Consider the following 25,140-nt stretch of genomic DNA (forward strand, 5'->3'; position numbering starts at 1 on the left):
GTCGTGGAGGGAATGGCCTTTGAGGAAAGCAGATAGTGGTAGGGAGGGAAATATATCTCTGGTGGTGGAGTCCATTTGTAGGTCCTCCACCAATCCACCCTCCCCCCCTGGCACCTTCCCCTGCCACCACAGGAATCGCAAAACCTGGCCCACAGCCCCCCTTCACCTCCATCCAAGGCCCCAAAGGAGCCTTCCACATCTATCAGAGTTTTACCTGCACTTCAACATGTAGTTTACTATATCTGTTGCTCCTGATGCGGTCTCCTCTAAACTGGGGAGACAGGATGCCTACTTGCAGAGCACTTCAGAGGACATGTCCAGGACACCCGCACCAACCAACCCCACTGCCCTTTGGCCAAACACTCCAACTCCCCCTGCCACTCTGCTGAGGGCATGCAGGTCCTGGCCCTCCAACCATCGCCACTCCCTCACCACCCTGGAGGAAGAACGCCTCATCTTCCACCTCGGGACCCTCCAACCCCAGGGGATCAATGTGGATTTCACCAGTTTCCTCATTTTCTCTCCCCCACCCTACCCCAGTTCCAATCTCCCAGCAGCACCATCCTCATGACCCATCCCATCCGTCCATCTTCCTTCCCACCTATCCTCTCCACCCCCTCTTTGATCTACCACCATCACCCCCACCTATTTCACTCTCAGCTACCTTTCCTCCAGCCCCACCTCCTCCCATTTATCTCTCCAAACCCTCGGCTCACAAGCCTCATTCCTGATGAAAGGCTTTTGCCTGAAACGTCGATTCTCCTGCTCCTCAGATGCTGCCTGACCTGCTGTCCTTTTCCAGAACCACACTCTCGATACTATTTACTTTGGCCTGTGTTCTGGGAAAGATAAGTCAGGTATGTAGTTTCATTTTGCATGAGATTTACAACAAAGAACAGTACAGTCTAGGAACAGGCCCTTCAGTCTACCAAGCCTGTACTGACACATGGTGCTCTTTTAAGCTAAACATCTTTTGCCTCTATGCAGTCTGTATCTCTTTGTTCATGTATCTGTTGAAATGCCTCTTAAAGGTTGTTGTTGTATCAGCCTTCACCACCTCCTCTAGCAGCGTGTTCCAGGCACTTACCACCGTCTGTGTACAAAACCTACCTCATGTATCTCCTTTAAACTTCCCCTCTTTTACTTTAAGCCTATTTCTCCATGTATTGATATATCTAATCTTGAAAACAAGAGTCCAACTATCCATTCAATACATGCCTCTCATAATTTTGTAAACTTCTATTAGGTCGCCCCTCAGCTTCTGATGTCCAAGTGAAAATAAACCAAACTTTTCCAATCTCTCCTCACAGCTAATACACTCCAAACCAGGCAACATTCTGGTGACTTTTTCTGTACCCCTCCAAAACCTCCACATCCATCTGGTAGTGTGGCAAAGATAACTGTACACAATATTCCAAATGTGGCCTTACTGAAGTTCTATACAGCTGCAATATAACTTGCCAGTTTTTATACTGGGTGGCACGGTGGCACAGTGGTTAGCACTGCTACTTCATAGCGCCAGAGACCCAGGTTCAATTCCCGTCTCAGGCAACTATCTATGTGGAGTTTGCAGTTCTCCCCGTGTCTGTGTGGGTTTCCTCTGGGTGCTCCGGTTTCCTCCCACAGTCCAAAAATGTGCAGGTTAGGTGAATTAGCAATGCTCAATTGCCTGTAGTGTTAGGTGAAGGGGTAAATGTAGGGGAATGGGTCTGGGTGGGTTGCTCTTTGGAGGGTCGGTGTGGACTTGTTGGCCGAAGGGCCTGTATCCACACTGTAAGTAATCTAATCTAATATTATATGCCCTGACTGATGACTATGTGCTATATGCCTTCTTGACCACTTTATCCACATGTGTTTCCACTTTCAGGGAACTGTGAACCTCTACGCTTATATGTATGTTAATGCTTCTAAGGGTTCTGCTACTTACTGTATACTTCCCTCCTGCATTAGATCTGCTAAAATGCATCAACTCCCATTTGTCCAGAATAAATTCCATCTGCCATTTCTCTGCCCAACCCTCCAGCCTGTTAATATCCTGCTGTACCCTCTTCACTATCCACAGCTTCCCCAATCTTTGTGTCATCTGCAAACTTACTAATCAGATCACCGACATGCTTCTTCAAATCATTAATATACATTACAAACAACAAGGTGCCAGCACTGATCCCTGTGGAACACCAGAGCAGATCTCCAGTCACTGCTATTCTCTATCTTTTCTGACCAGGCTAGTTCTGTGTCCATCTTACCAGCTCACTGCCGATCCCATGTGACTTCTCCTTCTTTATCAGCTTGCCATGAGGGACAAGGCAATAAGCTCTTACTCGATTGATCATGAACTTAAGCACCAGAAGTTACTTCTGATAGAGGGAGAGATGTTTTGCCTAATATTATTCTGTATATTGCATTTGTTATATTAGATAGCCATCTGCAGTTAGTTAGGTGCTTCCCTGATATGACCTTCCTGTTTCACTGGGTGTTTGGAGTTTAGAAAGTCATGTCCTAACCAGTGGATTGACATTCTATGTACTAGGTCAGACAAACATTACCAACGATGGCACCAATCCTCTGCATCACATACTGGAATGTGATGATTATATTGACCTTCTTAAAGCTATTCTGATATTTTTTGTCAACCTTCTATGACTGAACTTTGCAACAAGTAGGGCTTGAAGCCAGGCTTGCTGACCTCGAGGCAGAGACACTACCACTAGTTCCCATATGGCAGGTGGTGAAATTTAATCAAAAATAGAAATTGCTGGACAGTCTCAGCAGATCTAGCAGCAAATGTGAAGGGAAATCAGAGTTAATGTTTCAAGTCCAGTGACCTTTCTTCAGAACAAGGGTCGGAAGGGTTCTGAAGATGGGATACCAAATCCAAAGCATTACCTCTGATTATTGTCCACAGACTTTTCGGACACTTGATGTTGGTATCAGAAGAATTCCCAATACCGATAGATTATCTTTTAGAGAACCTGAACCAAGGGTGGGTAGAGCCTATTCAGTTTATCCATTGGACATTGGACATCAGAGATTTTGCAAGATGAAGCAAAACGGGAAGAAGTTGCTTGTGCTATGCTGGTACCATGGACCATGATTTTTTCACTGGTCTTGTGATTTCGAGGAAACTTTGTTATAAAAACCTCCTCTGTCCACAGTCAACTTGCAATGATTTTTGTTTTGACGAAAGCACTGAGGGCTACCCTGTAAAGCCGGAAAAAAAATCCTTTTTCCATAATCCTTCGAAACCTAAGTCCTCTAAGAAATATTAAGTACTATTACAAGAGTGATCAGGCCTATCTACTGATCTGCAATATTGTCAGGATTAAAACCTTAATAGTGTCAGTTGCATGTTGCACTCAAGTTATACATCCATTGGCATTGCAATGTCAATAAAACAGTGACTGTCCAGCAAGTGGTGGCAGACAACCTTCCCAAAAATGCTCACAAAAGGCTGAGAATGGAATAATTTGAAATTATCATTCTGGAGCAATTTTCATTTGGCATTCCTGCAAGTCATCTCATGTAACTGATCACTTAATCATTGAGCAAAACTAAATAATACTTTAATGTAAGCCTCCACTTTGGCAAGGGAAACCATGAAAACATTTCACTTAACGCTTGAGGTATTTTGAAGAATTCAAATAACCCAAGAAAAGTCCTTATTTGGTAAGTGTTTGCCTTTCTATAGTCATTGCATACATACAATACATTAAACTTGATTCTGGTTTATATCTTAAGAAGTCTTTAATAGATTAATTTCATCTTGGTCAACATTAGTGAAACATATTTGGAAATTTTGCAGAATTGCTGAACACAGCATAATAATTACTGGCAAGTAATGGTATGCAAATAATATTTCCAGCACAAAAATGCCAATGATCATACAGATACAATGAAGATTTTCCTGAGAAAATGAGTTTAAGTATTTTTTCATCCATCTGAAAAGAGGGGAGCTTACTTGCCACCCCTCCAACCTGGTCGTAATCTACCCAATGTCTCAACTAATAGACAATACCTTTAACAAGCTTTGTTTTTGTGCTCATGGCAGGGAGTGAGACTTGAACCCTGAACCTTACAACTCAAAGGAAGAGTGCTGTCAACTGAGTTACCACTAACATGATGCCACTGACTTAGAATAATGCTTGGAGAGCTGTATCATGAAGACCTGAAGCCATGATTAGTTTCCCAGAGGTTCTAACTATATCCTGAGGATGATGATTTCCTTAACCTTTCATATCACACCATCATTTCAAACTGTCTTTCGATTTCTGAGAGTATCATTTCAAGTGATTGAGAGCTGGGCAGTTAATCAATTTTTCAGAGGTGTGGAGTTCATCCAATTTAACATAAAATAAAGCAGCCCTTGTGATAAGGCCATCTTGATTTATGGCATCAATGCTTTCCCCAGATATTTTCTGAACAACCTGTTATAGAGTCATAGGCATCTACAACACAGGACAAAAAGGCATCTCAGTGCAACATACCTACACTGGTCAAAAACAGCCACCTTGCTATTCTAATCCCAGTTTTCTAACATTTAGCCCATAGTCTTGGTTGCTATGAACTCTTAAATGTACATCTAAATACTTCTTCAATGTCATGAGGGTTTCTACCTCTATCATCCTGACAGGCAGTGAGTTCCAGATTCCAACCACCCTCTGGGTGAAACATTTTTCAAATCTCCTGTAAACTTTCTGCTCCAACCTCAAATCTATGCCCCCTGGGGCATAGGAGAAAAGTCTCTTCATGTCTGCCCTAACTACCCCCAATATCATTTTATACATCTCAATCATGTCCCCTCTCAATCTCCACTGCTCAAAGGAAAATAACTCCAGTCTATCCAATGTCACTTCATAATGGAAACTCTCCGGTCCAGATATCATCTTGATAAATTTCCTTGTCCCCCACAAGTGCTATCACATCCCTCCTATAATGTGGATTCTAGGACATTTTTCTCCGCCCCCTTCCCCCTCCCCAGTCCTGAAGAAAGGTTATGCCCGAAATGTAGACTCAAACCAGAGCACCCGGAGGAAACCCACGCAGACACAAGGAGAATGTGCAAACTCCACACAGACAGTTGCCCAAGGCTGGAATCGAACCTGGGTCTCTGGTGCTGTGAGGCAGCAGCGACCCAAGTTCGATTCCAGCCTCAGGCAACTGTCTGTGTGGAGTTTGCACATTCTCCCCGTGTCTGCGTGGGTTTTCTCTGGGTGCTCTGGTTTCCTCTCACAGTCCAAAGATGTGCAGTCAGATGAATTGACCATAGTGTTAATCAGAGATAAGCGGGTCTGGGTGGGTTACTCTTCAGAGGGCTGATGTGAACTTGTTGGGCCGAAAGGCCTGTTTTCCCACTGTAGGAAATCTAATCTAATCTGTTATGTCATCAGATGCTGCCTGATCTGCTGTGTCTTTTCAGGGCCACACTTTCTCGATTCTAGAACAACACACGATGCTCTAGCTGTGGACTAACCAACATTTTACACAGTTCAAGCATAACCTCCCTGCTCTTAAAATCTGTGCTTTGACTAATAAATCAATATACCATACACCTTCTTAACCATTTGATCCACCTGTCCTGATACTTTAACAGCAGTGAACATGTACACCGAGGTCCCCCAATTCCCCGATTGGTGCTTTCCACGTTCCTAGCATTCGTCATGTATTCCCATGCCTTGTTTGTACTGCCCAAGTGCATCATTACTCACTTATCCAGATTGATTTCCATTTGCCATCGATCAGCCCATCTGATGATCTCTCTTTTAGTCTAAGGCTAACCTTTTTACTATTGATCACTCCACAATTTTTGTAGTATTTGTGAATATACTGATTAGCCCTCCTGCATTTAAGTTTAAATCATTTATATAAATCACAAATAGCAAAGGGCCCCAACATTAATCCCTGTACGACCCCTTTCTGCCACTCAGCCAATTGTTGGGCTAATTTGCCAAATTTCCTTAGATATTCTGAAATGGAGCAGATGGAACTTGAACATTCAATCTCCTGACTTAGAGGTAAGGACACTACCATTACACCACAAGAGCCCCTAGTGCCTTCTCCATTGATTTTTTTTTCTTCTTTGTCCCTCCTCCAGGTATTTTTAAGCAACCTGTTCAGAGTTGCTGTTAGGTACCTGTGCAGCTGGTGGGACAGGAACCTGGGTCTCCTGGAACAGAGTTCAGGACATCACCATTGTGCCACAAGAGCCTTTATTGCCTTCTTCAGACATTTCCTAATCCACCGATTCAGAGATATTATTACACACCTATGCAACAGGTGGGACTTCAAAAAAGGCCTCCTTGCTCAGAGGTAGGGACACTACCACTACTAGTGTCTTCTCCAAAGAGTAATGTTCTGTTGGAGTCACCTGCTTATCATTGTGAGCACTTTTGGTGAATTCCTGCAACATCACTCAAAGGAAAGGCTACCAGTGGCATTTTGCATTGTGCTGCTCCCTTCTTTGTACATGTCCAGCAAGTTTCACATGAAGAAATGGGAGTAGAATTCACTTTAGAGCCTTCTAGTCTCCTCCTTGCACATTCACAGACTATGGTCGAAGCTCCAGTCAGTTGATGCATCCTACTTTTCCTCTAGGGCTTCAACAAACCTTTTATCAAAGATTTGGCATGGAAATTGGTAGAACCACCTTAGAAATTCTATAATTTAATATCTGCAGAAAATTACATCTGAGCCGTCAAGAAATTTCTCAAGAGGTATACCCGAAAGTGAAGTCAGCTTGACAAAAGGTCTGCTACTTATTGCTGCTCCCCAAGGCTACTGTGTAATCATCAGCCAGTTTTCCTTTCTGAAAGATTGTATGGTTCATGTTCAGCATCCTGACCTCAATATTCCCATGTTATGTGAGATTTGCACTGACAAACCACGACAGGACATGTGAATTAATCGATTGTATAACATTTTCTGTGAGCAATTATGGACAGGATGGTCAGTTTATGGGCATGGCACTAGAATAAATACTTCAGTGGCATTCTGGAGCGAGCGCTGTTAAATGTAATTTGCCGAAATTCAGTCGGGGAAGTCTAATCTGGGAAAATTGTTTGCTGTTCAATTTAATTAGTGCAGTGCACATAAGCATTACCGTAGTGAAGGAATGTCAAAGAATTAGGCTTTACTCTGAACAGCAGCAGCAAACAGATTTCAAATTCCTTTTGGACCGTCTTCCTTTTTATTGCGCGAGCAAATCTTCCCTGTTTATAAATGATCTGCCTTGAATCCAAATCTCCAGGGATTAGGGTTTAAAAATATACAGAAATGATTTGCCATCAACTGAACGAGAATATTGTGATGTAAGACTTATGGTGTGAAATAAATGACTCGTGGACTGTTAATAAAGAGTGACAATGAAAACTATGTGAGCAAGCAGTAATGGTTAATTAAAGTGCTCGAAAACGTATTGCAAATTGGTTATACTTATCTGTTCATGCTAATATTTTGAAACTTAGGAAGCTTAAAATGAAAGATTTGCAGAGCTTATAGCACTTACATATTAACTTTAAAATTAAAATTTCTGTTGCCTTTATAAGTTTATTGACCTTCATTTTATTTAGGTTCTTAATATACATACAAATTGCTTCTTATGTTTTGGAGTGTGAGTTCATTTTAACCATCCTTTGAAAATGACGAGCACGTTAGAAGTTTTAGTAATTGCTGTGCTTTTTCCATCTTACCCTTTAACTGATATGTGTTAGTGTTAGCAGCATCCTACACAGCAACTGAAAATGTCATAAAAAGTAACAGAGCAAGCAGTGATGAAAACATTTGAATAAGTGTGACTGATAAGCAGCTTCATTCATATGATGTGTTTGGTCTATATCCAGTTCTTTACCCAAGCAATAAATAAAGGCCTGAAAAGAAATTATGGATGGAATTTCCACATTTGTTGTTGAAGAATGGCAAGGAGAGTGTTGGATCGTGTAATATCTGCCATTGGTTTGGCTAAGTTATCTTGTGATCATGTGCTTCTCGTCTCATTATCTATGCCAGCGAGAAGTCATCGAGCGAGTTAGCGAATTGCACAATGAGTGAATACAAGCTTTTTGCTAATGGTGTGCCTTTCATGGTTGGAAGGCTGCAGTGCCACACTTAAAGGTCAGCTGCACATTCAGACTCTACAAGCTGGGAACATTTCCTCAGCCCCGAGATATCAAGCAGTAGATCAGAATACGGAAAAACTGGCTTCAAGGTTTACAGAGACTGCCAACCAGACACAGGTGGGTGGAGTCACTGTGAAACAGCCAACCCCCGTTCTGGCTGACCCCATCATTTGGCCAGGCTAACAGGCCTGTCCAGCCTGAGCAGAGATTGCGGCAAGAATTGTTCAGGATGAGTGATGGAAAGCCATGCCACAAGAAAATAAATCCATTCTCTGTAATAGGAAGTGACACCATCTGATCCCTCACACTGACATGGACATGACTCACTCTAACTACATCTCACCATGCATGACAGACTACAAAGTTCAGCATCACATACACCATGGCCACAAAAGGACTTCGGAGAGACCATTCCCTCCGTGACCCCCTTGTCAGATCCACGCCTCCCACCAGCCCACACACCACTCACAGCATCTTCTCCTGCTACTGCAAGAAGTGCAAAACCTGCACCCACACCTCTCCCCTCATCTCCATTCAAGATCTCAAAGGATCCTTCCACATCTGACAGAAAGTTACCTGTACTTCCACAAATGTCATCTACCGAATTCGTTGCACCCAATGTGGTCTCCACTACATCGGGGAGACAGGACGTCAACTTACAGATTGTTTCAGAGAACATCTCTGGGTCACCCTCACCAACCAACCCCATTACCCCATGGCTGAACATTTTAACTACCCCCTCACTCCATCAAGGACATACAGGTTTCGGGCCTCCTCCATCGCCAAACACTAACTATCAGATACTTGGAGGAAGAAAGCCTCATCTTCTGCCTGGGGATACTGCAACCATATGGGATTAATGTGGTTTTCACCGGTTTCCCCATTTCCTCTCCTTCCACCTTATTCCAGTCTCAATTTTCCAACTCAGCACCACCCTCTTGACCTGTCTATTGTCCTTCCCGTCTATCCGCTCCACCCTCCTCTCCGACCTTTCACCTTCAACCCCACCTTCATTCACCTATTGCATTCTCAGCACCCTTCACCTCAGCTCCACCCCCTCTCAGCTCCCCAGCCCACAAGCCTCATTCCTGATGAAGGACTTATGACCGAATCGCAGATTCTCCTGCTCCTCGGATGCTGCCTGATCAACTGTGCTGTTTCAGCACCACACTCTCAACTCTAATCTCCAGCATATGCAGTTCTCACTTTCTCCATAAAACCTTCCTGCCCACATTGCTTCCTACTCACTCATCGGGGATGCCTTGCCATTCAGCAGAGTTTTGCATGATTTTAAACTACTCCACTTCCCATTCCCACCATGCTCCAGCTTTCGCTTTTTCTCAATTCCAGATAAAAATGTGCCCACAACGAGACTGAAAGAGCCAAGATCAGTTTTGAGGAGAGGGGGCTGTTGAAGAGGGGGGTGTTGGACATCAGGCTCCTTGCTTCATTTGAGGAAAGTACAGTTGAAGAGACTGGGAAGATGAGGGTCACTCTTTTGGTGTCAGCAATGTTGCACACATCCATGGATAACATTATCTCGTGAAATAAACAAAAATGCTAAAGCAGTGCTCAAAGTTTTCCTCCATTTTCAGCAACTAATTATGTTTCTTCCTTTATACAAGCTCTAGCAGAAACTAGGAAACATCATTGATGAAAAATCATGACTAAACATTCATTGGAAATTGCACCACCAAATTCAAATTTTATGTCTAGAGTTTTTCAGGAGTTATGAATAGTCTGCTTGTAGCACAATTAAAGTCCAAAATGTAGTCACTCAGAGGCATAAGGAGCTTTACATTGGGACCATCACATCCTCAAAATGGTGATTAAGGCAAGCTATCATGGATATCCTCATGAATGGGACATAGAGACTGAAATTCCTTTTCATTGACACCTGAGAATCACCTAATGAATCTATTGGTTTTAGTCCTTTGAAATAATCTATCAACATTAAAAACTAATCTCAAAAACATTCATGAGGAGATGGACAGATCTTCAATGTCAGACCATGTATCAGTAATCTGACAGTAGCTCATGGGAGCTCAAAAACAACTTAAAAGCTTTGCAAACAACCTTGAAGAAATAGGCAGATAAACGTGACATATTCCAAACATTTCAACTAGGGCAGACAATTTACATATTACCACCTTTCCAGGTGAATCAATATAAGCATACTTCAGTAGTGCATGTTGGCTAGTCAAAAGAATTGAGGAAGTAAATTATTTGATAATTCTCCAGATCATTCGAAGAAGAATTATCTGTGAACTATCAATATGTTAAAACAATTTTCCTGCCAGGAGGAGAATATGTAAATACAGGCATATCAGTTCATAAAGGCAGTGAGACTGTGATGGGAGGAAGCTTGGGCAATTCTCAAATAGAGCTCTGTACTATCTGATTAGCAGGAGACACTGAGGGGGTGGGCATGGTGTGTGCTTCTGTGTGGTGTAGACACACCTCCCATGTTGCCAACTCCTCTAAGCTCCTCACCATTGGGCAGACAGTTGAATGTCGGCTATGGAAAAGTCGCAGAAAGCCACCATTGGGTCTTCCTTTCATATTTTGGTGTAGAACAGGAGAAACTAATAAGAATATTCACAGAACTAAAGGGATCTATAGGGGAAAACCAGGGTGCAAAGACTTAATCATACATGATGTGGATGTTGAGAAACCTCTCCGATAAAACAGATTCCTTATCTCTGGGACCCAGCGAAGCAGGTCCAGGTGAACACATAAATCCAACGCATGTTGGAAAACTATCAAATTGAATCCAGTCAAAGCAGCTAGAGTTTGCCAGGTGTGTTATTATCTAAACTAGATGACTCAACCAGGTTCTGCAGAGATCACAGAAAAGTCAATGAAATAACAAATGTCAATTTTCACCCAATTAGTAATTTGTTAGGGTTGGCATTATTAGGTTGCTTCATAAAATAAATTTGTTAATGCAAAACTGGCAGATTCCTTTCCTGTGTGTATACGTGAGGGTGATTTGTTCTCTCATGAACCATTAATATCTGTTTTATTGAAGAAACCTTATTGTTATATTTGACTCTATATCTCCAAGTCAGATATAGCAAAAACATATGATTATCCATGGTAAAGCAATTAAATTTATATTCTCTTTCATTCATTCATGGGATGTGGGCTTTGCTGGCTGGGCCACCATTTATTGCCCATCCCTTGACAAGGTGATGGTAAGCTGCCTTCTTGCATTGTTGCAATCCAGTTGGTGCAGGTACAATGCTATTAGTGAAGGAGTTCCAGGATTTTGACACAGAAGGAATGGAGATATAGTTCCAAATCAGAATGCGGAGTGGCTTGGACAAGAACTTGTAGAAGGTAGTATTCCTTTGTATCTGCTAGCCTTGCAATTTGGCATGTTAAGGGTAATTTGTTTGGCATGTTGTGACCTGTGGAGTAGTGAGAACAGTCTTGGTCATAGCAATGTTGTTTTTCTCAATTATATAAGCGGGCACGATCTGGTCAGCACATCACTGACAGCCTGTGAAGGAAGAAACACCTGAGATCTCTGATACTTGGAAGACTGCTGGAGACCAGATGCATGTTCAGTCCCAGGCAGAACTCAATCATTGGGCCAGGCCATAAGAAACACGGTCAACCTGCAGAGAGAGGCACAGGAACAACAGGCCAGATGTACTCAGTAAACTGTGGAAGGTGAGTCTGCATTTGGACAGGAGACTTGCAGCTACCTTGGTCTCTCTCAGCTGAAAGATGCTAAGAACAATAATCAAAATCTTCAAAATCCCCGATGCATACCAGAGAAGAGGTTGCCTTAAGTTCCAACATCAGAAAGATGTGGAGTATCTTTAAACATCAAAAGGATGTATTGCAATGTAACTACCAAACATTGGTTATTCTCTCTACAAATTGGGTGACTGCAGATTACCTACATCATCAAGAAAGCATACATCTTTAAATTGATGTTTGTAGCCAAGATGCAGGCTACTGGCGACTCTAATGCTAAAGGTAAAATTGTCCAAATCCTGACCAATGGTATCAAGAACTAACAATGTAATAACAGCAAATATTTGTCCCAGGGTTCTCACTCTTGATCATCCCATGAGTCCATCTTTTATAGCCTTGCCTACATGACTTGTTTGGAATTGCATTCTCTGTCCGAAAAGACAATTCCATCTTGTATGACGATTTGGAGATGGCGGTGTTGAATTGAGGCGTACAAAGTTAAAAATCACACAACACCAGGTTATAGTCCAACAGGTTTAATTGGAAGCACACTAGCTTTCGGAGCGCCGCTCCTTCATCAGGTGATAGTGGAGGACACAATTCTAAGGCACAGAATTTATAACAAAAGTTTACAGTGTGATGTAACTGAAGTTATACATTGAAAAATACATTGATTGTCTGTTGAGTCTTTCATCTGTTCGAATACTGTGATAGTTTCACTTCTTTTATGTGTAAATCACAAAACCCTTTTTTAAAAAGGTTGCATTCTCAGGTTAGCTGTAACAATGAGTGTTAGCTCTACAGTATGTTGAAGGTGTTAGTCCCCTGTGTTCTCTGTCTATGCCATGATGTTTAGATTGGTTCTAATCTGAAAAGTGAGATAACAGAGTCATGTGACTCAGCCAACATTGCCAATGCTGCAGGCAAGAATGCCCTGAGGCATAGTACATTGGGGAAACGGAGCAAAGGCTATGACAACAGATGAATGGGCACCGCACAACAATCAACAGACAGGAATGTTCCCTCCCAGTTGGGGAACACTTCAGTGGTCCAGGACATTCGACCTCGGACCTTTGGGTGACCATCCTCCAAGGCGGACTTCGGGACAAGCAGCAGCGAAAAGTGGCCGAGCAGAGGCTGATAGCTAAGTTCGGCACCCATAGGGAGGGCCTCAACCGGGACCTTGGGTTCATGTCACATTACAGGTGACCACGATTGCACTATACACACACACAGACACTCCTACACACACACGCACACACACTCCTATACACACACACATACATACACATGTACACAGACACGCACACAGACACGCACACACACCCTTACAGACACACACACTCCCACACTCACACCGGCATCCTCTCAGAGACCTAGACCACTCTACACTCATGCACACACATATACACTCTCTCTCACAGACACTCACAACCCCCCACCCCAGACACGCACACACACTCCCATACTCACATGCACCCCCTCACAGACTTAACATACTCTACACTCACGACACACACATATACACTCTCTCTCACACTCACAACCCCCAACCCAGACAGACAGACAGACACACACACACACACACACACAAACAGACAAAGACCCACATGTACATATATATTTTGTGGGGTGAATTTGTACTTGCAGAGTTACATTTTACTTTGCTTAAAAACTGCATGAATTCATGTAAAACTCTGTTGTCTCACTTTTCAGATTAGAATCAATCTAAACATCATGTCATAGACAGAGAACACAGGGGGCTTAATACCTTCAACATATTGTCTAGCTAACACTCATTGTTACAGCTAACCTGAGAATGCAACTTTTTAAAAAAAGATTTTGTGATTTACACATGAAAGAAGTGAAACTATCATGGTATTCAAATAGATGAAAGGCTCAACAGACAATCAAGGTATTTTTCAATGTTTCATTTCAGTTACATCACACTGTAAATTTTTGCTATAAATTCTGTGCCTTAGAATTGTGTCCTCCACTATCACCTGATGAAGGAGCGGCGCTCCGAAAGCTGGTGTGCATCCAATTAGACTGTTGGACTATAACATGGTGGTGTGTGATTCTTAATCTTGTGTGACCATCTCCTGATTCAATTTTTAAACTCATTAACCTCACAAACCATGTTAATCATATCTTGCAAAGCTAGCTTGGTAAAATAGATAAGCTTTATACTGAGATCCACAAAACTAATGCTAAGTTTACTCTCAATAGTTATGTGCAGTTGAGGAGCCAAAGCTTGGAATTTCAATATAGTTTATTGCGCATTCAGGTTATTAGAGAGGTGGGAGTATGCCTGTAGTTCTTCTTGATCCTGAGAAACCTCTTGCCCCTGCTACCTTTTATGCTTGCTTCAGCTGAGAAACAATACTTTTTGAAGAATGACTGGATTAACCTCAGCCAGTCTGTGCTGGATATATCATGGTCTGTGAGGGAGGTTGGGCAGATTACAGAGTTGTATTAAAGGGATTCCTGAGCCCAATATCCTACACAACAGAGTTTCATTTTATGCTCTTGTGGAAGGTATAATTTAGTCTGTGCAATAGAACTTCCACCCTGTCCTTCAAGACTGGCAGTCTGCTCCAGTGCACTACCAGGTCCTGCCCCTCTACCTGCAAATGTCACCTCCAACCATGGCCATTTCCCCAGTGAGTAAATACAATAGGCTAATCCCAGACTTTAGCTGTTTGCAATCTTGACAATCCCATGGACTAACCCCTGAAAAACCAACACCAATACCCCAATACTGAATGTGGCTCAACACCTGAACTGACTTGGCAGGATGCCCAATCTACCATGGCTCATTGTTTTTGTTTAAGATTTCCAGCATCCGCAGTCCTTTGCTTTTAGTTCAGTTATTAGGTTGAATTGTGCGAGTTGATAAGATCTAAGCGCATGCTCGTAAGCATTCTGCCACCTGATGCTGAGAATTTGATCCTGACATTTAAGAAGGGAAAACTTGAGGGTTTCTTGACAGCAAGAATCTGTTTTGTAGTCTCTTGCCTGATGAAGCCATCATGCTCGTCATTATTCTTCCCCCTTTAAGGGGCAAGAAAGTACAGTGAAGGTCTGCAAGCAGCAGGTCATCGATTGTTGCGCAATGGTGTGAATTAAAACCTAGCTTAGCTGCAAGAAGTTAAAGAACAGCGGAATAAAATGGGCAGCCAATTTTCTATCACTCAAACCAAATTCACTCCTGAATCTTCAGCATATTTAATCAGCCTCGAAATGAAACATTTGGAAATATTTCACAGCTCAATTTTGTTCTGTCCAAACTTGTATCTTTCAGTAGTTTTATCATAAGTATGGCTTAGTGTTTAGAACCTTGATCAATAGAGAAACACACAAAGCTCATGCATTATGATCACCTCAGCTGTGCTAGTGAAGCTGTCTTGTCTAATGCATTTCGGAAAGGATAACATCATTGTTTACCACTGTATTCGACATATTTTGAGTTTTTATTCTTAAATGAAAAGATAGGAACCAAAATTCCTTTAGAGATTAATAGAATAGTTTGAGAAAAATCTTGCTGTAATGATCGCTTTCTTAGAATGTACTGCCTGAAGGAGATACATTTCAAGATAATATAGGTCATATCTCATCTTTTCTCAATAGATAGAATGCAAACATTCCTACAGCAATAATTGAATGTCCTGCCACAAGTAGTTGAGTCTATTTCAGCGATAGAAAATGAGCAATGTAATCTCTCCTTTGTTGTAAATCTCTGCACCCATCATTAGTAATAGGGGCCATCTTAAAGAAATTTGTTTCTAGCCAAAGAATAGAGCAAAGGCATGGAATGATTGCATAACTTAGAAGAGGGAAAATAATATTTGAAGAGACTTACTTTCAAGAGTTGTTTTTGTTCCAACTATTTTACACATTGTGCCTTTCCTGGACTGTGTAGGTAGGTAACTGAGATAACTGTGACAAGTGACAGAAAATGTTGATATGAGGTGGCATCCCTAATGATTTTGCACCTCTCCTCTCAGCTTGAAACCTCACTTCTACTTGCTGATATGCCTTTCACATTGATAGGGATCAGCAAATCACCATCTGGGTGAAGTCTAATTCTGAATGTGAATGTCAAACATGTTTTTAAACTCATGTCTTCACGTCAACCATGAATTGCATATTTCATAAAAGCGCTGAATATATGAAAGGCACAGAGGAATGTGTGAATGAATATAAGCCCATAGCACATATATATTCAGGAGATATTTTCAATTCCTAATACATGGAACTATAATCGGCCATTATTTATACCTTCTTAGTGATGACCTATCTTTTTGTTTCCTTGTGCACAAATGCAATATTTGCTTCATTCTCTCAAGCATCTCAAATGAGAACTAATTCAACACAAATTGTAATAAATATTTTCGCTCTGCTATTTTGTCCTAATGTAAGCTTTCACTCATATTATTTTTCTTTTCCTCTTCATGCTTCTTTCTAATGAAGCAGAGGGTCATCAGTGTGTTAACTTTTCTCAGTGATGGAAGTTTTGATCTCAGGTGCCATGCTGTCGAGCCACATGCAAAACTCAGAGCTTTTTCTATTCAGAAATGAAGACCTGACAGATGAAGATTTTTATTAAATTTTGATGGATATTGTAGACTTGAAAAACTTTAATGAAATAATATGAGATGTTATGCAGAAGGTGAACAACTGCTAATTCTTGTAACTAATGAGAAACTTCTGCTGTTTGTTGCTTTAAGCTGGAGACAATTGTTCAATAAAATCCAAGGGGTATTAGAGTCATACAGCATAGAAACAGTCCAACTCATCCATGCTGACCAGGTGCCAAACTAAACTTGTCCCATTATATGCTTTTGGCATAAATCCATCTTAAACCATTCTTATTCATGTGTCTGTCTAAATGTCTTTTAAATGTTGTAATTGTACCCACCTCTACCACTTCCTCTGGCAGTTCATTGCATGCATGCATGATTGTCCATATAAAAATGTTGCCTCTCAGGTCTCTTTCAAATCTTTTCCCACTCACCTTAAACCCATGCCCTCTAGTTTTGGACTCCCCGACCCTGGGGAAAAGACCTTGGCTATTCACCTTACCTATGCCTCTTATGATCTTATGACTCTTCTGTAAGTAAGGTGACCCCTCAACCTTCTACATATCGGGGAAAATATCCTTGCCTATCTATTCTTTCCTTATAATGCAGACCCTACAGGCCTGGTAACATCCTTGTGAAACTTTTCTGCAGGCTTTACAGTTTAATACCGTTCTTGCTGTAGTAAGAACTGCACGACCAGAACTGCACATAGTACTCCAAAAGGGGCCTCACCAATTCCTCCCACATAAGTCTAACATCATGTCTGTTCCTTCTAGTCTGAACATATGTGTGGGAAAAAGTGAGGACTGCAGATGCTGGAGATCAGAATCAAAAAGTGTGGTGCTGGAAAAGCACAGCCGGTCAGGCAGCATCTGAGGTGCAGGAGAATCAATGTTTCAGGCATAAGCTGTTCATCAGGAGAAGGCTATTTAGCCCACAGTGTTGTTCAATAATATCATGGCTGATCCAATTCTGATCTCAACTCTACATACTCAACTTCACTGATAACTCTTTGTTAGTCGAGAGTCTATCTAGCTCCATCTTAACATATTCAATGACCCTGCCACCACTGCTTTCTGGATAGACAATTCCAAAGTCTAAAAACACTCTGAAGGGAGAAACAAATCCTCTTCATTTGTGTCTTAAATTGGATATGGCTTGTTTAAGAGCATTTCCTTTCTCTGCTAATCTCTCCCACAAATCAAAACACTCTTTCAGTATCCATTTTGTCAAGTTCCCTCAAGGTCTTCTAAACTCCAAAGATACAGGCCCAGCCTGTTCAATCATTCCTCACAAGATAACACCACCACCTCTCCCTGCCTCACCAACTATCCCAGGTATAAGTTAAGCCTCCAAAATGTTTCTAATGCAGTTACGTCCTTTCTTACGTAAGAAAGTGGGAGCAGCGGCCGAGTTGAGGTGAACCCGGGAGACTACAGCTAAGGTAAGAGTTTTTTTCAAAATTACTTACCTGTAGCGGGCATCGGTGTTTTGTTTTCTCTCTCCTTCACAGAAAGAGCGGGAGCAGCAGAGGAAGTGACGGCAAGCAGAGGGGCAGCCGAGACCCGGAAGCAGTTAGTGTAAGCTTAGCTGGGTTAGTTTTTTCCCCCTTTAAAAGCGTGAAGGCAACATGTATGAGGTGAGGGATGCCATCGACGTCCCTGCCGATTACACTTGCAGGAAGTGCACCCATCTCCAGCTCCTCCAAGACCGTGTTAGGGAACTGGAGCTGGAGTTGGATGAACTTCGGATCATTCGGGAGGCAGAGGGGGTCATAGATCAGAGTTATAGGGAAGTAGTAACTCCAAAGATGGCAGATAGATGGGTTACAGTGAGGGGGACTGGGAGGAAGCAGCCAGTGCAGGGACCTCCTGCGGCCATTCCCCTCAAGAACAAGTATACCGTTTTGGATACTTGTGGGGGGGATGACTTACCAGGGGTAAGTAACGGGGCTCAGGTCTCTGGCACGGAGCCTGTCCCCGTTACTCAGAAGGGAAGGGTGAAGAAGAGCAGAGCAGTAGTAATTGGGGACTCGATAGTTCGTGGCACAGATAGGCGGTTTTGTGGGAACGAGAGAGACTCACGTTTGGTATGTTGCCTCCCAGGTGCAAGGGTACGTGATGTCTCTGATCGTGTTTTCCGGGTCCTGGAGGGGGAGGGGGAGCAACCCGAAGTCGTGGTCCACATTGGCACCAACGACATAGGTAGGAGGAGTGCTGAGGATGTTAGACAGGCTTTCAGGGAGCTAGGTTGGAAGCTTGGAGTTAGAACAAACAGAGTTGTTGTCTCTGGTTTGTTACCCGTGCCACGTGATAGAGATTCGAGGAATAGGGAGAGAGAACAATTAAATGCGTGGCTTCAGGGATGGTGCAGGAGGGAGGGGTTCCAGTTTTTGGATAACTGGGGTTCTTTCTGGGGACGGTGGGACCTCTATAAACAGGATGGTCTACACCTGAACCTGAGGGGAACCAGTATCCTTGGGGGGAGGTTTGCTAGTGCTCTTGGGGGGGGTTTAAACTAACTCGGCAGGGGCATGGGAACCCAGATTGTAGCTTCAGGGTGCAGGGCCTGGAGTGTAGGGAGGTGAGGAACATGGCATCAATTTCCAAGGAGGGTGCCTGTAAACAGGGAAGTGGCTTGAAGTGTGTATACTTCAATGCAAGAAGTATACGAAATAAGGTAGGTGAACTTGCAGCGTTGGTTGGTACCTGGGACTTCGATGTTGTGGCTATTACGGAGACATGGCTAGAACAGGGACAGGATTGGCTGTTGCAGGTTCCGGGATTTAAATGTTTTAGTAGGTTTAGAGGTGGGGGTAAAAGAGGGGGAGGTGTGGCATTGCTTGTCAAAGATAGTATTACAGCGGTGGAAAGGACGATGGATGAGGACTTGCCATCTGAGGTAGTTTGGGCTGAGGTTAGGAATAGGAAAGGTGAGGTCACCCTGTTAGGAGTCTTTTACAGGCCTCCTAATAGTCCTAGAATCATTGAAGAAAGGATTGGGAAGGTGATTCAGGAGATGAGTGACAGTAATAGGGTGGTTGTTATGGGGGACTTTAACTTTCCTGATATTGATTGGGAAAGCTATAGCTCAAGTTCGTTAGATGGGTCAGTGTTTGTTCAATGTGTGCAGGAGAGTTTCCTGACACAATATGTAGACAGGCCAACAAGAGGTGAGGCCATACTGGATTTGGTTCTGGGTAACGAACCAGGCCAGGTGTTAGAATTAGAGGTAGGTGAGCACTTTGGGGATAGTGACCATAATTCGGTGATTTTTACACTCGTGATGGAGAGGGATAAGTGTGTACTACAGGGCAAGAATTATAGCTGGGGTAAGGGAAATTATGATGCGGTGAGGCATGACTTAGGATGTGTGGCTTGGAAAAGTAGACTCCAAGGCAAGAGTGTAAATGATATGTGGAACTTGTTCAAGGGGCAACTATTGAGTGTCCTTGATAATTATGTACCTGTCAGGCAGGTAGGAAAGGGTCGTGCGAGGGAGCCGTGGTTTAATAAGGAATTGGAATCTCTTGTTAAATGGAAGAGGGCGGCCTATCTCAAGATGAGACGTGAAGGTTCAATTGGGGCGATTGAGAGTTATAGGGTAGCCAGGAAGGACCTGAAGAGAGAGCTAAAAGCAGCAAGAAGGGGACATGAAAGGTCCTTAGTAGATAGGATTAGGGAAAACCCTAAGGCTTTCTATAGGTATGTTAGGAATAAAAGAATGACTAGGGTAGGAATAGGTCCAGTCAAGGATAGTAGGGGGAAGTTGCGTGTGGAGGCGGAAGAGATTGGGGAGACACTGAATGAATACTTTTCTTCAGTATTCACTCAGGAACAGGGCATTGTTGTCGATGAGAATACTGAGGCACAAATAAGTAGAATGGATGGCTTTGAGGTATGTAGAGAAGAGGTGTTGGAAATGCTGGAAAAGGTGAAAATAGATAAGTCCCCTGGGCCTGATGGCATTTATCCTAGGATTCTCTGGGAAGCAAGGGAGGAGATTGCAGAACCATTGGCCTTGATTTTTATGTCCTCTTTGTCTACAGGAGTAGTCCCAGAAGACTGGAGGATAGCAAATGTGGTTCCCTTGTTCAAAAAGGGGAGTAGGGATAGCCCTAGTAACTATAGGCCGGTGAGTTGTGGGCAAAGTCTTAGAGAGAATTGTAAGGGATAGGATTTATGCACATCTAGATAGGAATAATGTGATCAAGGATAGTCAGCATGGTTTTGTGAAGGGCAAGTCGTGCCTCACAAACCTTATTGAATTCTTTGAAAAGGTGACGAAGGAGGTTGATGAGGGGAAAGCGGTAGATGTGGTATATATGGATTTTAGTAAGGCGTTTGATAAGGTTCCCCATGGTAGGCTACTGCAGAAAATACGGAGATATGGCATTGAGGGTGAGTTGGAGGTTTGGATTAGGAATTGGCTGGATGGAAGAAGACAGAGGGTAGTAGTTGATGGCAAAGTTTCTTCATGGAGTGCCGTCACTAGCGGTGTTCCGCAAGGATCTGTTTTGGGACCATTGCTGTTTGTCATTTTTATAAATGACCTGGAAGAGGGGTTAGAAGGTTGGGTGAGCAAGTTTGCGGATGACACGAAAGTCGGAGGAGTTGTTGACAGTGAGGAAGCATGTGGCAGGTTACAGCAGGATATAGAGAAGCTGCAGAGCTGGGCAGAAAGGTGGCAGATGGAATTCAATGTAGCTAAGTGCGAGGTGATTCACTTTGGGAAGAATAACAAAAAGATGGGGTACCGGGCTAATGGTCGGATACTTGGTAGTGTGGATGAGCAGAGGGATCTTGGTGTCCATGTACACAGATCTCTGAAAGTTGCCACCCAGGTAAATAGTGCGGTGAGGAAGGCATATGGCGTACTGGCTTTTATTGGTAGAGGAATTGAGTTCCGGAGTCCTGAGGTCATGATGCAGTTGTATAAGACTCTGGTACGGCCGCATCTGGAATATTGTGTGCAGTTTTGGTCGCCATACTATAGGAAGGATGTGGAGGCATTGGAACGGGTGCAGAGGAGGTTTACCAGGATGTTGCCTGGTATGGAAGGAAAATCGTATGAGGAAAGACTGAGGCACTTGGGGCTGTTTTCACTAGAGAAAAGAAGGTTTAGGGGTGACTTGATTGAGGTGTACAAGATGATTAGGGGGTTAGATAGGGTCGACAGTATGAACCTTTTCCCGCGTATTGAGTCGGGTATTACAAGGGGGCATAGCTTTAAATTAAGGGGGGGTAGATATAGGACTGATGTTAGGGGTAGGTTCTTCACTCAGCGAGTCGTTAGTTCATGGAATGCCCTGCCAGTAACAGTGGTGGACTCTCCCTCTTTATGGGCATTTAAGAGGGCATTGGATAGGTATATGGAGGATAGTGGGTTAGTGTAGTTTAGGTGGGCTTGGATCGGCGCAACATCGAGGGCCCAAGGGCCTGTACTGCGCTGTATTCTTCTATGTTCTATGTTCTAAAATCAAAACTACTCCAGATCTTGTCCTGTAACATATTCTCCAACTGTTTGTGGAACCATGAGGCCTTTACTTTGTTTCTTCAACACAATAGACTCATAGAGAACTAAAACTCAGGAGTGCACTGAAGATGAAGATTGTTTATTCCAGGTGCAACACAACTGTAGACATGGTTCCAGAACATATACCAAGATCTTTGGTACTATTCACAGAATTACAGGGCTTAGCTTTACCATTGACCAGCTCCTGTGGTGCCTGCTAATGAACAGGAAAGAGATGGGGAGAGGATTGAAAATCTGAAACTTGGCCCATCCCCAAGCTGGTGTATTCCAACCTTGAATTCAGGCCCTGGAAAAGTTTCTGACCCAAAAGCTAATAGGGTTACTTAAGATTCAACTGTCATGGCTTGATCATGTAACCAGAGGAAAGTGAGGACTGCAGATGTTGGAGATCAGAGTCGAGAGTGTAGTGCTGGAAAAGCACAGCAGGTCAGGCAGCATCTGAGGAGCAGGAGAATCGACGTTTTGGGCATAAGCCCTTCATTAGGAAACACTCTTAACTCTGATCATGTAGCTAACATGGAGATGCAATTTTATGGTGCACATGAATTGAATCTTGTACTATTAGCCACCCAGCAACAGCGGCAAGACAGGAAGAATTGCCTCATTGCAAGGGATTCAGGTAATCTTTAAAAATGTGTCTGTCTTTAATAGTGAAAAGTGAATAGTGAAGGTAATAGCAAAGATGTTCCCCACAGGCCCTCAAGGAGCCCTTGGATTGCCCCATGCACTGAACCATATGATCTTAGGGGAATTTCCAAACAAAGCATAAACTGGGCAGACTGAGGAGAAAGCTGGCATAGCATTTGGTATAAATTGTTTGCTTCAGTGGTAGCTCTCTAGGTTTTCGACTCATAACCCTAGCCGTATAATCTGGACTGCTAACTCTGTATAGTATGAAGGGAAGAGACATTATTACAGTTTTTTATGGGTTAAGTGCTGGCAAATGGAACTAGATTAGGTTAGGATATCTGGTCAGCATGGCCGAGTTGGACTGAATGGTCTGTTTCCGTGCTGTACATCCCTTTGACTCTAAGTTCAAGAGAATGAGTCTTACTATGCTAAATGTCCCAGAGTCAAATTTCAGATTCATAATGAAAGTAGATGTCTGATTAATTCAAACAAATTATTTGAGGAAGTCATTGACATGGTGCACTGAGAAATGTTGGAATGTATCCTGCCTGTGGATTTTGTCTCATGAAATTCCAAAAGGCACTTGGTAACATTTAACACATTAAATTATTCACAAAAAAGGTAGCCTTGTGTATTGTTAAAAATAATATATTTGTCAAGAGTTTTCAACTTATATTCATTAGGACAATTCACAAGAAGACCAAAATTAAAGGGAAAATAGCCTCTTCATACCGCATGGGAAAAGAATGCTCATTGGTTGACAAGTGAACTTTAAATTACTAGCAGAAATGCTATGGTGAATGCACATCCAGATGATGATTGACAGTTAACTGTCAAGCTTTATTTACATTTAAACCAGGCAACTTGTGTTTGATTGATCAAGACATCACCCAGAGAAATGAACTGAAACGAACAGAGATCACAAATAAAAACAATTAAGTATGGTCTGGTTGTAATTACAGAGACAGAGCTGCAGGATATCATGGATTGTGATATGAATTTTGATGCATACAAGATATTTAGGAAGGACAGGAAGCTAGAAAAGCATTTCGGGTGGCTCTGTTTGTTAATTATAATATTAGTACAGTAAAGAGATAAAATGTAAGTTCAAGAAACTGGGCTGAAGAAGCAGTTTGGTAGGGATGACAAATGTTAAAGGTAAGAAGTCCCTTATCTGGGTTATATATGACTCTCTAACAATGTCCATATTGGAGAGTGAAACATAAAGGAAGAAATATTGGGAGTTTGTTAGAAAGGAATTGACGTATAGGCTGGAAATGTCAGATTGGGTAACGCTCACTCAGATGAAGAATTCATACAATGTTTATGGGATAGTTTCTGGAACCAAGGTTACGAATATGAGCTTTGTATGTTGTCCTACTCGAATGAAAGGATGTAAGGAGGGGATGACTTGTGATTTCTACACTCAAACTATAGTGTTAACCCATATCTAGGTGGTAAAAACAATGACTGCAGATGCTGGAAACCAGATTCTGGATCAGTGGTGCTGGAAGAGCACAGCAATTCAGGCAGCATCCGAAGACAGGCAAAATCGACGTTTCGGGCAAAAGCCCTTCATCAGGAATAAAGGCAGAGAGCCTGAAGCGTGGAGAGATAAGCTAGAGGAGGGTGGGGGTGGGGAGAGAGTGGCATAGAGTACAATAGGTCAGTGGGGAAGGAGATGAAGGTGATAGGTCAGGGAGGAGAGGGTGGAGTGGAAAGGTGGAAAAGGAGCTGGGCAGGTCGGACAAGTCCGGACAGGTCAGGGGATCGAGTTGCTGGAGGTTAGAAGCTAGGATGAGGTGGGGGAAGGGGAAATGAGGAAACTGTTGAAATCCACATTGATGCCCTGGGGTTGAAGTGTTCCGAGGCGGAAGATGAGGCGTTCTTCCTCCAGGCGTCTGGTGGTGAGGGAGCGGCGGTGGAGGAGGCCCAGCACCTCCATATCCTCGGCAGAGTGGGAGGGGGAGTTGAAATGTTGAGCCACTGGGCGATTTGGTTGATTGGTGCGGGTGTCTCGGAGATGTTCCCTAAAGCGCTCTGCTAGGAGGCGCCCAGTCTCCCCAATGTAGAGGAGACCGCATCGGGAGCAACGGATACAATAGATGATATTAGTGGATGTGCAGGTAAAACTTTGATGGATGTGGAAAGCTCCTTTGGGGCCTTGGATAGAGGTGAGGGAGGAGGTGTGGGCGCAGGTTTTACAGTTCCTGTGGTGGCAGGGGAAAGTGCCAGGATGGGAGGGTGGGTCGTAGGGGGGCGTGGACCTGACCAGGTAGTCACGGAGGGAACAGTCTTTGCGGAAGGCGGAGAGGGGTGGGGAGGGAAATATATCCCTGGTGGTGGGGTCTGTTTGGAGGTGGCGGAAATGTCAGCGGATGATTTGGTTTATGGGTTTATGGTTAACCCATATCTAGTCCTACCTCTGAAAGACAAAAACATAATTAGCCTGTATTGCTCTTTTTAAATATTTGGGTTAAACTTGCGCACAAGTCATATGTAAAATTTGGAAAGGGATTAAGAATTTTTCCTTATTAACTTAACTGTAGAAACCAAGCACAGAGATTGTGTGC

General features: G+C 43.0%; 1 protein-coding gene across 1 annotated transcript in view; it reads left to right on the forward strand.

Annotated features, from left to right (window-relative positions):
• Positions 1-7,867, forward strand: part of LOC148149789 (uncharacterized) — a 128,572-nt gene extending 120,705 nt beyond the window's left edge. The window contains exon 5 of the mRNA XM_087988552.1: positions 6,092-7,867. The gene's annotated coding sequence lies outside the window, so the exon portion shown is untranslated. The remainder of the gene's footprint in view (positions 1-6,091) is intronic.
• The last annotated feature ends 17,273 nt before the right edge of the window (positions 7,868-25,140 follow it).

Source organism: Chiloscyllium plagiosum, unplaced genomic scaffold (genome assembly GCF_037043375.1).
Source record: "Chiloscyllium plagiosum isolate Xiang-an unplaced genomic scaffold, Cpla_swu_hap1 HiC_scaffold_6, whole genome shotgun sequence".
NCBI classification, from domain to species: domain Eukaryota; kingdom Metazoa; phylum Chordata; class Chondrichthyes; order Orectolobiformes; family Hemiscylliidae; genus Chiloscyllium; species Chiloscyllium plagiosum.